The sequence below is a fragment of the Tupaia chinensis genome, unplaced genomic scaffold (genome assembly GCF_000334495.1).
Source record: "Tupaia chinensis unplaced genomic scaffold, TupChi_1.0 Scaffold000197_1, whole genome shotgun sequence".
Taxonomy (NCBI): Eukaryota; Metazoa; Chordata; class Mammalia; order Scandentia; family Tupaiidae; genus Tupaia; species Tupaia belangeri.
In genome coordinates, this window is record NW_006159672.1 from 817,662 (window position 1) to 830,527 (window position 12,866).

A 12,866-nucleotide genomic window follows, 5' to 3' on the forward strand; every position below is an offset into this window, starting at 1 on the left:
ACTTGTCAAAGATGCATCTTATCTGCCAAAGTCAAACTTACAAACCATGCTTTGAAAGAAGCATAACCCTAGCCAAGCAGTATTATTTTCCATTTGTATAAACCAGAAAGGGGCTAGTAATAGAAAATATATCCAACATGTAAATTTCATCTTAAGAAATGTTCTCACTGTGTGAGAACACGATGAGGATTCCAATATTCTTTCAAAGTTTCTTGCAAAAATTATCTGTATTATGTAAATGAGCAGTACAAGTGCTTAGTGGATTAGGCATTCAGTCAATTACACTATCATTACCACGTACCTTTCATATTATGACATGTCTTGTGGTAGAAAATCAGGAATTATCAAAAACTGTATTTCCCATTAGAATTCCAAATTCTGTTGGAAATTCCAAATACTGTTGGAATTTTAAACGTATTGGTGAGAGACACCTAAAATCCATCCTCTTAGAACAAACATCTGATAAAGTGGATCGAAAGTAAGGTGAGCATAATACTACATTATCTTTTTTTTTAATGAAAACACTGCCACCAGCTGGTTAATAAATGGTTTTGACTACTTTTTTTTATTGACTGAAATAAGCAAGCCATTTTCCCTTCATTTAAACAGGAGTCACAATTTCTATTAAGGATAATTTTTTCTACTTTTCATAAAAATTAATAGTGCCTCATAATGCCTGTCGTTCCTTAATCACTTGCAGAGTAAAAGGGCCTAAAAAAGGCATATGCTTGCCATTCTCTGAGCAACAGTGAGCAGCATTTTGGAGGGCATGGATGGCTTCTAGTGGGAATTGCTGAATTTTACAATGTGGGTACAGTGACTCACACAGCCCAGTTTGAGTTAACGAAGCAGTTGTCTTCACTGCCATTAATGGAGCAAAAGCCTGGCTTACAGACATGATCATCTCAGAACATTTTCTATAGCAGCTTCAAGATACCCCAATATTAGGCTGGAGGGTTCTTCAGTCCCCATTGAAACAGAATCCAGCTTTTTGCCTGCATTTGTACATAACATGCTAGAAAGGACTTATTTTGGCATTAGGACATCTTCAAGTGATCTAAGGTTTCTTGAAGTGTTAAGGCACAAAGCAAAAGAAAAAGAAGGAAATAAAGCAGTTATATCTAGCCAGCATGAAATACAACTCAAGGCTTCCGCTTGATCAAATTTTATAAAGTCTGAATGTATGTGCTCTCGTCTGGGTCAAATGCTGCACCTGGAGCAGAACTGCTGTCACTTGATTGGGAAAGGACCCTCGCCACGTAGAGCTGGGAGCACTGTGGGGAGCTCACATTTGCAGGCACATACAGAGCGTGATCCTAGTGCCTGGTGCTCTGGCAGGCTCTTCCTCATTGAGATCAGCAAACGTGGGCTCCAGGGGAAGGCATGGGAAAGGTCACACAGGATGGTACCCACTCCCTTTCAGGAAAGCCAGATTCAAATGAGCACTGAGAACGTGCTTTGGGGACAAGAATCACCTGTGGGCTGGGGGCCAGGGAAGCATGTGAACAAGAGGTAGCAGCCCTAACTCAGTAGCAGTATTACAGAAAGGAAGGAGTGATGAAAGGGATCTAGCAATTTCTGATTGGTTTTCTTGATGCTCAGTTTGACTTGCAGTGCCTATGACTGGAGTAACAAAGGTTTTATTACTTTGACTATAATTGTTTAGCAGGATGTTAGTGGGGTGTGTTGAGGTCCCCAAACTTACTCCACTATGGAATTGTCTTATTGATTGATTGATTGATTGATTGACAGGGTGTGGGGCAGGATTTGTGTTGAGGAATAGACATCATGAGAGTGGCAGTGCCTACTGCATTTCAACCATGAGGTCATCTCCACCTCAGCCCAGCACCAGCACGATGGGACCCCAGAGACCAGGACCAGGTAACCAGTCTTAGGTTGCTAAGAATCTGCTTCCAATGGGCCACATAAAAAGCCTTAAAACATGACCACTTCTCCTCTCCCAGCCTCTGAGATAGGTAGCTTCAGCCTTGCTTTGGGGTTGGAGAGTGACCTGGTAGCCAGACTCACGAGTTTCTTCTCCTTTGCCATGTGGTACAAAAGAAGGACAAATAATCTGGGAGGTGACTCCAGGCCTGCTGGTGACCTTGACAGGTGGTCTCTATGAACCTCTGTTTTCTCACATATAACATGAGGACATTAGGCTAGAATGATCACTGTTCTGAGGTTTCCGACATGCATGACTGTCTGTGTGCATGTATGAGAACATTTATCCACACATGACTGTAAGGGTGCTTATTACAGAGCTTACTTTGAGATAGTATGTAGATGGCCTACCTTTCCACCTTGGTCATATCAGATGAATTTTCTCACTAAAATCTAATTCTAGTTGTTTCACTTGAACTCAGGTCAGTAGGAGTCAGAAAGAGAAAAGTGGCATTCACTGGGGGTCCCTTTCCTTCCAATTAATGATGAAAATGTTAAGGATTTCCTGACTAAAAAAGAACTCATTTCTTTAAATGGCTTTAATAAGAAAGGGGGAGGGATTATTGAGAATTTACAATAGAAAGATAAATGCTCTCAAATGTTTCTAAGCGCTGACATTAAGCTGTAACATCACTTATTAACCATATGGTTTTACAGAACTCTTTACACTTAATATTTAACCCAGTTGAGTTCATAAGCATAAAAGTATTTATGCCACACAATTACATTATTTAAGGGCAAGTGGTTATTTCAGGATATTACAATGACTGGCAACACTTGAATTCTGCAGGAGAGTTAAAGTGTAAAGTAAACATTTTGACTGGTAAATTTTCCTTAGGCCATCACAATAATCTCTAGAAATAAAGAATAGAAACATATTTTTTAATTCAAAAATGTCCATTCAAAATTTTTTATTAAAAAAATGAAATAGGTTTTGGGACCAGCAGTTAGCATAATGGCTATGTCGCTGAACTCTCATGTAGCCGACTGCAGTTCGAGTCCTGGACCCAGTGGCTTAAACTCATGCCTGGCGCGTGTGTGTGCGTGCCCAAGATCCCAAGAGGAGAATGGAGGAGAAGGGATTGCAGTTTGGCCATCCCCCCCAGGGGGGTGATTTCTTGCTTTCTATCTCTCTGTCTGTCTCTGTCTTTCTGGCGATTGCACACACCCTGTAGCAAAAATCTCTCCAAAAAAAAGAGAAACAGGCTTTGTCATTTTTTTTTTTTTAAAGGAAAATTTGCTTGAAAAAGTCTTGACCTATTGGGTTTTCTGTCAGCCTGTTCTCTTAATACCAGACCAGCCTGGCACTTAAATAATAATAGGATCTGAAAAAATTCTAATATTGTTAGAGGAATCAGCAGATGGTGTGATGGTTACATTACTGGACTCTGGACTCCCATGTTGTCAACCACAGTTCAAATCCTAGACCCAGCGGCTTAAAACTCACACCAGGCACGTGTGTGTGTGTGTGTGTGTGTGTGTGTGTGTGTGTGTGTGCTCAAAATCCTGAGAGGAGACTGGAGGAGAAGGGATTGCAGAGTGGTCAACCCTCCCGGGGGTTGATTTCTTGCTTTCTGTCTCTCTGGTGAGTGCACATGCCCTATAGTGAAAATCTCTCAAAAAAAAAAATAATGAAATTGGTTTTAACAAGAGATAATACTCAATTGTGCTACAATCCCAGATCATCTGCCTGGTATCCCAGGTCCTCCCATCCCAGGACTTTCGTTGGCTCTCCCAGAAGATTATTCCAGACACGGAAGGGTGAGCTTAACTTCCCTAACTCTGCTCGGCATGAGTTTGGGCTGCTTCCCTTCTTCTCCACGCTAATAATCAACTCCTTCATGAAGAGGGATCTTCCAAAGCAAATATATCCCAAACACTTCCTTGAAGAAATCCAAAGCATCCTCTCTGCTTACTGACCCTGGTGGCCCAGTGCCAGCCTCCCCTACAGAGATGCAGTAACCTCCTCTGTGCCATGGGGCCTTTTCTGAAATGGAGACCAGGAGCTTGTCCACCTGGTGACTCAGCCTTGATGTTAACAAGCAGCTCCACATGTTCACACACTTTCCACTTGGCCTTTTTTACAGTTTGTTTCCTGTTTGGGGGTTGCTCCCTTAAATTGTAGGATTTCAGGAAAGGGATTCTGACTACTCTTGGAAAGTCACCCCGCCAGTGCAGAAACAGTCCTGGGGTAGAAGCAAATCAAAAGAGGGTGCTCCCTGAGCCCTCCAGGCCACTAAACATACTTGGAACTTAACTGAAGGACCTGGATGGGAAGGCAAGGCAGGCTGCTAATAGCCTGGAAAACAGAACAAGTGGATATTTTGTTTTAAGATTTAATTTCATTTTAAGAATCCTAAGAGTGAAACACAATTAGAAAATGCTATAATTTTATTTAAAATTTGAAAATATTTTCTTAGTAAAGAAGAGAGCAACTCAATTTAAGTCCAGAGATTTTGCCATCGTAAGGTAAGTAATTGTAAATTAATCCAGTAAGCATCCTTTGAGGTCATATAGGGTTTCTGTTTTCATCCCTGTTGACACCTTATCTGGGAGACTTTTTTTTTTTTTTTTTCCCCCTGAGAGATTTTTGCTGCAGGGTGCATGTGCTCACAGAGACAGAAAGATAGAAAGCGAGAAATGGTCTCCCATCCCCCTACCCCCAGAGGGATGGATGACCACTTGCAATCCCTTCTCCTCCATTCTCCACTCAGGATTTTGGGCATGCATGCATACATGCTCTTCATGTTTTAAGCCACCGGGTCCAGGATTTGAACAGGGGTTGACTACATGGTAGCCCAGCGATGTAACTGCTATGGCCATCTGCTAATCCCTAAGGAGACTTGTTTTAAGAGGTTCTAATAGATAAATTTTATTTATTTTCCAATACACTGTATTGCCAAACTCAAATGCATTTTCAGACTTGCAAAAACAAAATAAAAGGAATATGTTCACTGCAGAAAATGGGAAAATAGGGCAGAATATAAACAAAAGTAAATTTGATCACTAGAGTCCTTTGCTTAGCTGCCGCCGAAATGCGCAATCCTTCCGAGGAAGCTAAGGCCAAGTTGAGGTGAAGCCCTGACTTCATCTGGCAGCGCCTCCTCCACGCCTGTCCTTACCATGGCCTCTGTTCCCAAACTCTCCTGCATCTACCTGGCCCTCATCCTGCATGACAATGCGGTGACCCTCACAGAGGATAAGACCAAGGCCTTCATTAAAGCAGCTGGTGTAAATGTGAACCTTTTTGGCCTGACTTGTTTGGGAAGGCCCTGGCCAATGTCAACATTGGAGCCTTATCTGTGAGGCAGGGGCAGGTGGACCTGCACTAGCAGCTGATGCTGCACCTGCAGAGGGTCCAGCCCCCACTGCTGCTGCTGCCCCAGCTGAAGTGAAGACAGTAGAAGCAAAGAATGAAGAATCTGATGATGACATGGGCTTTGGTCTTTTTGACTAGATCTCTTTTGTGACATGTTCAATGAAAAGCTGAACTCTTAAAATAAAAATTTGATCACTAAAGACAACCTCTTTTAACTTTTTAGTTTCTTTTCTTCTAGGTTTTTTTTCCCCATATTTTAAAAACTAAGTTTTTAGAAAATAACACTTATATATATATGTTTTGCATCTTGATTCTAAAATTTAACATTGTGTAAGTATTTCAAATGTCATTAAATATTTAGCAAACCATATTTATTGTCTATATAATATTTCATTATATTATGAGGCTATCATTTATTTATTATTTGCCTTTGATACAAATAGTAATTTATTCAATAAAAATGTATCGAGTGTCATTTTGCGCCAGATGCCATATATGATGGGACATTTCTAGTGTTTTAGCTCATGAGCATGTTGAGTATATTTTTCCTACATTTTTAATTATTTTATTGAAATAAACTTCAAAGGTAGTTGTTGGAGAAAATGTGATTAACGTATTTTTATATCATCTTTTAAGTTATTTTCTTCTATGAGAGGAACAAAAAGAGATCAAGATGTACCCCCTCCCCCTCAGCCAGGTCCTCATGCTATGACCCACACCCAGTCTCAGCCAGCCCAGAACATGGACACATGCACATGTCTGGTGCACCCAACCCAGGACATTCCCAATGTGGGGCCACTCATACTACCACTGCACAATGACTTGGCCCTTCTGCCAACTTTTTGATTGAAAATTTTCAAACCTACAGAGAAACACAAAGTTTAATATAATAATATAATGAGATTTCTTTTAGAGTCACCAATTGTAAACATTTTTCTCATTCTCTCCCTTCCTTCCTCTCTCTCACACGTTTTATACCTACACACACACACACACACACACACACACACACACACACAGTCTTCTCCCTGAACTAGTTGAACCTTCAGAAAGTAACTTACAGATGCCATGCTATTTTACTCATTCCTACACAGTTTAGCTTGCAACTTCAAAGAAAGGACATCCCCTTACACGACCATGGCCATGAAATCTAACATTTATACAATAATATTAACCAATATCTAGTTCATTTTGGTTTTTACTTTACTTGTTCCAGTAGTGTCCTGGTAGCTATTGGTTTTTAAAAAAATTTTTTTAAACTTTATTATTACTTATTTTATTTATTTTTAATTTTGACCCGAGAGGAACAGAGTGTGTGTGTGAGAGAGAGAAAGTGAGAAAGCAATCCACCAGGTCTGGGACTTGAACCACAGTGGGTCATCAGGGAGTCCAGTACCCTTAACCACGATGCCACCTGCTGGCCCCAAAATGTTGTTTTATTTATGCATTTATTTGTTTTGTGAGGTCACACATTGAACTTGATTTTTTTTTTTTAAGAATTGTTTTATTTAACTTTATGTATTTGTTTCTTTCAACTGGACCAGAGAGGGACAGAGTGCATGTGAGATGGGGAGGGTGGGGGAGTGAGAAAGCAAGGTGCCAGGCCCACGACTCGAACCATGGTTAGCCATATGGAAGTCCTGCGTTCTTAACCACCACTCCACCTGCTGGCCCCTGCACTTGATTATTATATCTCCTTTCCTCTTCTCCCTATAGGTACGTTAGCTAGCATTTGTATTGAGTAAGACTTTTTTTAAGAGGTTTTTGTCTTAGGGCACATGGGCTTCTGAGAGAGAGAGAGAGTGACAGTGAGAGGGAAAGTGAGAAGCCACTCTCCAGAGGGAATGGCTATGCCGCAATCCCTTCTCCTCCATTCTTCTCCAGGGATCTTGGGCATGCATACACAGGTCTCTAGCATGTTGTTCAAGTCACCCACCAGTCCAACACTCAAACCACCGTTGGCCATGTGGGAGTACAGTGACATAACTGCTACGCCATCTGCTGGCCCCATGACTCACTCTTTTTAAGGTGTACTTCTATGAATTTGGACAAATTTATATATTGATGCAACTGCCTTGGTGGTAGTTTCAAGATTAAAAATATTTCCACCATGCCAAAAAACTCTCTCTGGCTCTTCTATAATGAGCTTCCTTTATGCTTCTCATTCCTATAAAATTGCTGATCTGGCTTCTATTCTTAAAGTTTTGTCTTATCTAGAAACAATGTATAAATAAAATCATATAGCATGTAGCATGTTGAGTTTGACTCCTTTCAGTCTGAGTAATGCTTTCGACAGTTATTCATCTCACTGCATATATCAATAGATTGTTTTTCTTTCTAGAAAATTACTGAGTAGTGTTTCATCCTATAGAGGTAACACATTTTGTTTATCCATTTATTTCTTGACAGATGTTGAATTGTTTTCAGTTTTGGGTGGCGATGAATAAAGTTTCTATAAACGTTTGTGTGCAGGTTTTTGTGCAATTCTTTTCTTTTAGGTAAATGCATATGATTGGGGTTTCTGAGTATAATACTAAGTATGTGTTTAGCTTTATGAAAGAATATCAAACTGCTTCTTGAAGTAGTTGTATCACTTTGTATTCCTCCCAGTAATGCAGTTGCTCTATATTATAGCCAGCATATGAAATTTTTTTTTCAAGCCCTTTCTAACAGGGTGTCATGGATCTCATTATCATTTTAATGGACATTTCTCTAATGACTGATTATGCTGACCATCTTTTACTATTCTTGTTTGCCATTCATGTGTTTCTCCGGTAAAGTGTCTGAATGTCTGTTTAAAGCATTTGCCGAGGGCAAGGGGGATGTTTCTTTCCTTCTTTACTACGGAGTTTCAAGAGTTCTTCATATATTGCTGTGTGACCAGTCCTTCATGAATTATGTCTTTTGCAAATATGCTTTCCCAGTTTGTGACTTGACTTTTTATTTTCTTAATGAAGTGTTTCAAAGATCTGAAGTCTTTGGGGGCCAGCAGAAGGCATGGTGGCTAAGGATTCTGGACTCCTCCCACATGGCCAACTATAGTTCGAGTCCCAGACTGGCAGCTTGTTTTTTCACTTTCCCTCTTTCTCTCTCTCTTGCTCTGTCTCTTTCTGGTCAAATTAAAAAATAGATGAAATGCATTAGATCTCACTGTAAATTTTCAGAAATATTGATGACAGTGATTGGTAAATATTGAATGAATAAAGAATAGTACTTAAAAATGAATAAATAAATAAAGTTAAATAAATTTTCTTTCTTTTTCTGGAGAGGTTTTTGCTATAGGGTGTGTGCGCTCGTCAGAAAGACAGAGAGAGATAGAGAGATGGAAAGCGAGAAATCACCCCCTGCAGGGATGGCCACACCGCAATCCCTTCTCCTCCATTCTCCAGTCCGGATCTTGGGCATGCACACACATGCACCCGGCATGAGTTTAAGCGGCCGGGTCTGGGACTCGAACCATGGTTGACTACATGGCAGTCCAGCAACATAGCCATTACGCTAACTGCTGGTCCCAATAAAATAGTTCTTTAAAAAAAAGATCTGAAATCTTTTATTTCGATAAAATCCAGTTCCACTTCTCAATTTTTTCTTTATGGGTCATAATTTTGGTTGTGTCCAAGACATCTTTATCTAACCTAAGATTTAAAGATATTCTGTGTTTTCTTCTAACAGTTTTTATAATTTTTTATTGTATATTCAGGACTGCACTTTGAGTGAATTTTTACATATGGTGTGAAGTAAGAGTTGATTATATTGTTTTGCACATTGATGTCCAATTATTCCAGCACTTTATTTTTGAAAAGAGCATTCTTATTTGATTACTCTGCTTTATAAACAAAAAGATCCAAAGACAAAGATTACCTAAAGACAAAGACTACCTAAACAGTGATATAAATTTAGAGCTATTATATTTCATATTCCCTACATGAAACAGGTGAAGTCTTACAATTATAATTGATAAATATTACAGGTGCAAGACTATAAGCCAAATGATTCATTCTTTTTGTTTCATAGTTTCTTTCTTTTTATACATTTAATCACTGTGTATCATTACAGCTTGTAAAATGGATTTTCCCAGCATGAATACACTGTATATCAGTTCAGTTAAAGATATCACCATATGGGACCAGCAGTTGGAGTGATGGCTATGTCGCTGGACTCCCATGTAGTTGACCGCAGTTTGAGTCCTGGACCTGGTGGCTTGAAACTCATGCATGACATATGTGCATGTGTACCCAGGATCTCAAGAGGAAAATGAAGGAGAAGGCCATGGTATCCCCCTGAGGGGGATTTCTCGCTTTCTGTCTCTCTGTCTCTTTCTGTCTTTCTGGCAAGCGTGCGCCCCCCCCCAAAAAAAAAAAAAAAAAAGAAAAAGATATTATCATCAACAGATAATTTCCCATTTTTGTGTCCCATAAATATTTTACTTCTTTTCTTTCTCTTTCCCATTACTTTCCATTCTTTTTGTATCTCCATTTATTTGATGAAAGTTTGGATTAAAATGACATTTAAATACCTAGAATTTAATATTATATAACAAAATTAGTAAGCCTTTGTATAACTCTTGTCCTTTCGAAAATATTTGTGCTATACTTTTGGTTTTTACAGATTAAAAAAATATAACATATATAAAGTACTCATTTTTCAGAACTGTCAGACATTAAGGAACATTTTATATCCACAAAGCCTCATTGTACTTTATCACACAGCCCTGGGGATACCCATTTAATTCCTCTACCAAAAGAGGCTATTCGATGGAAAAATGTTGAGCTCTTTTGTTTTTTCCAGTCTTTTTTTCCTTTTTTTTTACTTTCTGTGTCCTCAGAAACTTCATGTTGTCACCAATAGCAGTAAATCCTGTATTCAAGTTTATTGTTTAGACTTGTTTTTATATGAAAAGTAATAGGTTAAATATACCATGAAGAAAAATGGGAACAAAAACCTTTTTGTTTCATTGTTTAGCAGGTGAAATGCTGAGGCAATTGAGTCTATCAGTTTCCAAAAACTGGACTGAATTGTAAGAAGCTATCTACTAGATCCTGTATCCAGGCTCTTTTTCTTCCCTCACTTGTTAGCTCAGCAGTTTAGGAACCCAGGTTAGCATACATACACAAATGCTAATGGCATCCGTGATTTTCACTTTTCTACAACCAGTATGAGAATAATTGCTGGTGAGAGATGACCACATTGCTGTCTGGGATGTTGCACTGTGCAAACCGTCTGGGTTTCTATGGTGGCAATCTTTTTCTTTTTTGAGAGGTTTTTGCTATAGTGCGCATGCGCTCGCCAGACAGACAGAGAGAGACAGAGAGACAGAAAGCGAGAAATCACCCCCCAGGGGGGATGGTCACGCCACAATCCCTTCTCTTCCATTCTCCTCTTGGGATCTTGGGCACACATGCACATGCGCCTGGCGTGAGTTTTAAGCCATCGGGTCTGGGACGTGAACCACGGTCCACTACATGGGAGTCTAGCGACATAGCCATTACGCTAACTGCTGGTTCCTCTATGGTGGAAATCTAATGAATGGATCTTCTGAATGAGAGAGCAAGCGTTTGCACATACAGCAGGCTAAAGGGACCTTATACTCTCTCTGTGTTTATGTGTTCCATAATATTTACAAGCCCATAATATGGCCAAAGAAAGGGATAAAACAAGAAATAAAAGAAACATACCAGGCCAGCCCAAAAGTTAATAAAAAATGAGATTCCAAATGGCTGTGTTTTAAATCTTTGCCCCAGTAACTTGAAAAACATGCCAGATGAGTGTGTGTGCCCCACATCTCAAAGGGATATAAAAATGGAGGAGAAAGGATTGCAGTGTGACTATTTCCCAGTAGGGGGGTACTTTCTCTCTCTGTCTCTCTGGCAAGCACACAAACCCTGTGGCAATTTGAAAAGAAAAGAGAGCGAAACACACCCTACTCTACTGGAACTCAGGACCTGGTGGAGAAGGCTGTAGTCTCACATAAGAGGGCAAGGGATATTTGGGACTCTACAATGCAAGTCAGAGCATCCCTGGTCACTTTTTTACACTGTCATCAAGGCTATTTTTCAGTAAGGAAAAACAATTGATGATGTAGTTTATTTTGCTGCAAATGTAGTAACTCTCATCACATGTAAATGAGCTAAGAGTCTCCAATGATTAATTGTCCCTGTGATCGATTTTCTTTATCCAATTCCCAAGCTCATCTTCATTTCAACAATCTTGTTTGTCATCTGCAATAAACATATTCCATTTTGCCTTGCAATTGTTGATTAAGAGTGTTAAACATCTGTTAAAATAAACCAAATCTGTGAGGCATTCTTTATCATTTGGATGAACAATGAATTCACTTCCCTCATTCAAGCAATGTCTATTATTTTTCCTCCTTGAAGAAAAACAATTCAGCCATGGATTGGGATACATTGACCAGTTTCCATCTAAGGCAGCTAGTATTCATAGAGCAAGACAAATATTCTGGCCACTTCCCATTTTATTCATTTGACCCCAGATAAACACAAACCACAGTCTATTTTATTAACGTATCATTTTTACCACATCTATTTAACGTGTCATTGGTTAAGGATACTTTCAGCCACAGGTAAAAGAAACTCGACATAGCTATGGTGGCACCAGCAGGAGGACACCACTACATGAGGCTGGAACTGCATGGTTGGCCCAGATTCAGTTCCTGAACCAACCTAAATAGGCTGGGCTGGATGTCATAATGCATGCTCACAATCCTAGCTAATTGGGAGCCTACGACAGGATAATCGTGGCAGGGCAAGGCTCTGTCAAAAATATCTCTCCCTCTCTTTCTTTCTTAAAAAAATAAAAAAGAAGAGAAAAGAAAGAAAAGAGAATGAAAGAAAATAAAAAGTTCCAACTAATAATAACTCAGTTTGAGACGTCTCCCGCTCATAGCACAGGAGTTAAGGCTGATGCAAGTGCCCCGAAAACTAGCCTATCTCCACTTTTTCATCTTTGCACTCTGCTATCCTTATTGCAGACCTCATCGTCATTTTTGCCTTCTCTCATCACAACATGTAATCTGAACTGGAAGGAAAGCCTGCCTCCAAGCAGAAAGAAAGATGGGAAGGAGGAAAGGAGAAGGAGCACCACGTCAGCCATGTTTAGCTGCAAGAGAGTCTAGAAATGTGGGTATTTAGTTTGGATTTTGTGTTTAAAATGCTACTAGGAATCCATCAGTGAGGAAACTAGGCAGAAGAGATACTAGCTATGCAAAGAACAAACTGCCAACAACACACAGAAATGGAGAGACAACATCTTGGAAGTGAAATATACCTGATGTATTAGAATGCAATGGATTATAGAAGATGTGTCAGCCCTGCTCCTATTCCCAACCATTTGTCACTTTCATGTATATTGCTTTTAGTCATTAAAAGAGGGCACCTGTCTTTGTGTAAGGGCTGCCTTGGGCTGCTGGAAGACTTTGCTTATAGACAGAGGACAGTATCTAGGAATTCTTATGTCCCTAGCGTCAGTGTGTAACCAATGATTTACATGCTTCCACTCTCTACACCAGTAGGAGTAACTGCCATGTGAGCTATATATCTCTATATGTTCATTTGTAGGTTAAACCAAAGTTCTACTACTTTAG

At 39.7% G+C, this 12,866-nt stretch overlaps 1 pseudogene; it reads left to right on the forward strand.

Annotated features, from left to right (window-relative positions):
• Positions 1-5,067: 5,067 nt before the first annotated feature.
• On the forward strand, positions 5,068-5,401 carry LOC102470259 (60S acidic ribosomal protein P1-like; annotated as a pseudogene).
• The last annotated feature ends 7,465 nt before the right edge of the window (positions 5,402-12,866 follow it).